General features: G+C 42.8%; 1 long non-coding RNA gene across 1 annotated transcript; it reads right to left on the reverse strand.

Annotated features, from left to right (window-relative positions):
* Positions 1 to 875: 875 nt before the first annotated feature.
* On the reverse strand, positions 876 to 3,004 carry LOC106694500. Its single transcript, XR_001345537.2, has 2 exons — positions 2,231 to 3,004; positions 876 to 1,196 (listed from the first exon to the last, which is right to left on the reverse strand). It is a non-coding gene; the product is annotated as an uncharacterized LOC106694500 (long non-coding RNA).
* Between the last annotated feature and the right edge of the window lie 143 nt (positions 3,005 to 3,147).

Below are 3,147 nucleotides of genomic sequence, written 5' to 3' on the forward strand. Positions count from 1 at the left end.
TGATTTGACTTTGAAAGACATGTTGATGCTGGAATAACTAGGCAATTTATTGTTTTTTGCTAGACTCCTATAGCCAACTTCAAATGAAACACGTAATTCACTAATGGAAGAATTGTATTCTGAAACTACCATTAACATGTTCAACCAACATCTTAAATTCTTCAGCTCCCTGTAACATTGTTTAAAAAGGTGAGATCTTTCAGAAAAATTGGAAGGAAACTCTTGGGTGTTGAAATAGTGTTAGCAATAGCTCAGCCAGTTCTATAGCATTGAGATTGCAAAATTTATAACCTGCTTAAGAATCATGCCTGGAGCTATGAGGCAATACTTAATCCAAATCAAAATATATTGAGAGGAAAGTAGCCTTATGCTTGCCAGATGGAAAACCATGTTTTAGAACATTACAAATAAAGGGTCACTGATTGTCATAAATAGTTCTTATGGAGTTGGGGAATTCAGAGGTTAAAACTGATATGGTTGTGCTGTAGTTCCCCCTTATCCATAGGGAATACATTTCACAATTCCCAGCAAATGCCTGAAACTGAAGATAGAACCAAACTCTATATAGACTATTTTTTCTTACCTTTTCACTTAAAGGAAACACTTTACTGGTTTTCTTTGGCATATACGAATTGCCAGCATCACTTCTCTTTTATAGAATTTGAAGATACTTTTCTCTTATGCTTTGGGGCCATTATTCAGTAAAACAAGGGTTACTTGAACACAACCACTGCCACACTCTGACTGAGATGGCTACAACATGACTACAGGATGGGGAGCTTATACAGCGTGGAGACACTGGTCAAGGGGATGATTCATGTCCGAGTGGGATGGAGCTGGATTCTGGAGATTTCATCACACTATTCATAATATAGTTAATTTAAAGCTTGTTGTTTATTTCTAGAATTTTTCCATTTAACATTTCCTGGTTGTCATTGGCCATGGGAAACTGGAACCACAAAGCACAACCTCGGATAAGGGGGGAATACTGTGTCCATGAGGTAGGCTAAGCAATGATGGGCAACAGCCACTTCAGTATTTTAGCGGCTTAACCCAACACAAGTTTATTTCTTGCTTATGCAGATTCTGTTGTAGGTCCTGGGACTCTCCTGGGCAGTTGTGCAGGGTAATAATTTAGCATTCCAGGATCCTTCAGTTCTTTGCCGCCTCCTTCTTAAGGTGCACTTCCGTGATTGCTGCAGCCAGGGAAAAGAGCATAGAGTCAAGCACTGACCCTTAAGTGATTCCACCAGGACATGAAACATTTCATGTCTGCTCACATTATCTACAAAAACAAGTTACACTGCTAAAGCTAATTTCAGTGGGGTGAGGAGTGTAAACCTCCCCTATCCATAAAACCAGAAAGAGGACAGGAAAAATTGGAGAACACTGAAAATGCCTTCAGTAGTATGAAATGTTAGGAAAGTGTATTATGTTTCAGATTAAATTAATACAGTCAACAATACTACTAGCATGTCATAAATCAAGGTTGAAACCAATTAAAGTTTAATCTTGATCTTGTGATTGAAAGTTACAGACTTTAAGTAGTTTCACTGTTACTCAATGTTTGCATTATTTTCTGTGCAAGCAACTAGTCATTTAGAGTCATAAATGATTCATGAAATTGTTTAACCTGAGTTGGTTTGGAAGACTAAAAGCCACGTACATTGAAATGAACTGATTTGATCAATATTAGGTAAAATATTAAAACACAACTTTTTTCCCCCTATGGTTCTAATATTGTAATCTAAACAAACCACATTTTATGTAAAGATACACTGAGAGGAATATATTCTGCATAGGAAGGAATAATTACTGACTGACTATAATAGACAAATGGCGTATTACTTGGTATTTAATATGTTACTTAGTTTCAGCCATTTTTTTTGTTGCTACAATAATGAATAACTAAAGGAGCATTTAGTCCAGCATTGATTCTAAATATTAATTTAATTTTTCCCACCTACCAAATGTTATCCCGGGGTTAAATGGCTAACAAAGATTTGTTACTTGATGCTAATACCACATTAGAGGCCTCTTATAGGATACTCTTTCACCTAACCTCTCTACAGCAATTTGTTTAAATGTTTATTTTTAAACTGTAGTTTAAAGTTAATTCCTTAGTTAATTTCACGTTATTTTTTTGAAAGCAAGTTTTTGGACCCATCAAAAATGGCTTGCACAATGCAACAATGGACACTTACGATCATATAAAGATATGCGAATGTACCTGTTTGTCAGGTGTAAAGAGTCATCTAAAGAGCATTCACGTGGGAACTAAACCTTACAAACAAGCGCGCAGCCGCATCTGTGGTCCCTTTATTCCGCTTTTCCAAGAGGTGAATAAGATCTATCATTTGATTCTTAATTTATAGATTGTCTTCAGACATATTATTGTCCAGTCCTCATGCCACAGCAGTTACAGGCGAAAAGAAAGTAAGAAAGAAAGATGCCCCTGAAGATAGGGCAAGCTTAATCCTGCCACCATTAGATAGGTCACAGTGTCACAGGTATGCTTTCAACAGGATAGCAATCTTAGAGGTCAGGTTGAAAAACAACAAAAATAACACCCTGGACGTGGAAGATCAGACCTCAGGGAGGGCCAGCTGCAGGCCCTGTGCTGTGTGTTTACGAATCTCCGCAGTCGCCGGGATCCTCCCCTGGGGTCCTCACCGGGCAGGTCCGGTCCCTGCCGCCCTACCTGTCCGCCCAGGGCGCGCCGAGTTTTCCCAGGCGACGCCCTAGCGGTGGGAATGGGAACACCCCGCTTGGGAGCTTCCTTTCCACTCGCCTTTCCCAGCTGGACCCCAAAGCCCCTAAAGCCCCGGGAGAAGGAAGTTCCAACTCTGTCCCGGTCCATCCCCGCCCCGTTTCTCGCTCCGGCTCGCTGCCTCTCTCGCTCCGATGCCTGGGAGCCTCGCCGCCACTTCTGGGTGGCCGTCCGGCGAGGTGGCGGCGAGCTCCCGGGCTCCGGGCAGGGACATGGGCAGGGTGAGTGAGCCGGTTTGGGGAGAGGCTCCGCGGCGCCCAGGGAGCGCCCGGCCACACGCCCGCGGGCTGGGGAGGCGCTGCCCCGGCCCGCCCGCTCGGGCTGAGCCTCGGGAAGCTGCGGCTCTCTCCTCCTTCAAGTCCCGGCTGATCCCCGAA

This window comes from Myotis lucifugus, unplaced genomic scaffold (assembly GCF_000147115.1).
Source record: "Myotis lucifugus unplaced genomic scaffold, Myoluc2.0 scaffold_5, whole genome shotgun sequence".
Taxonomy (NCBI): Eukaryota; Metazoa; Chordata; class Mammalia; order Chiroptera; family Vespertilionidae; genus Myotis; species Myotis lucifugus.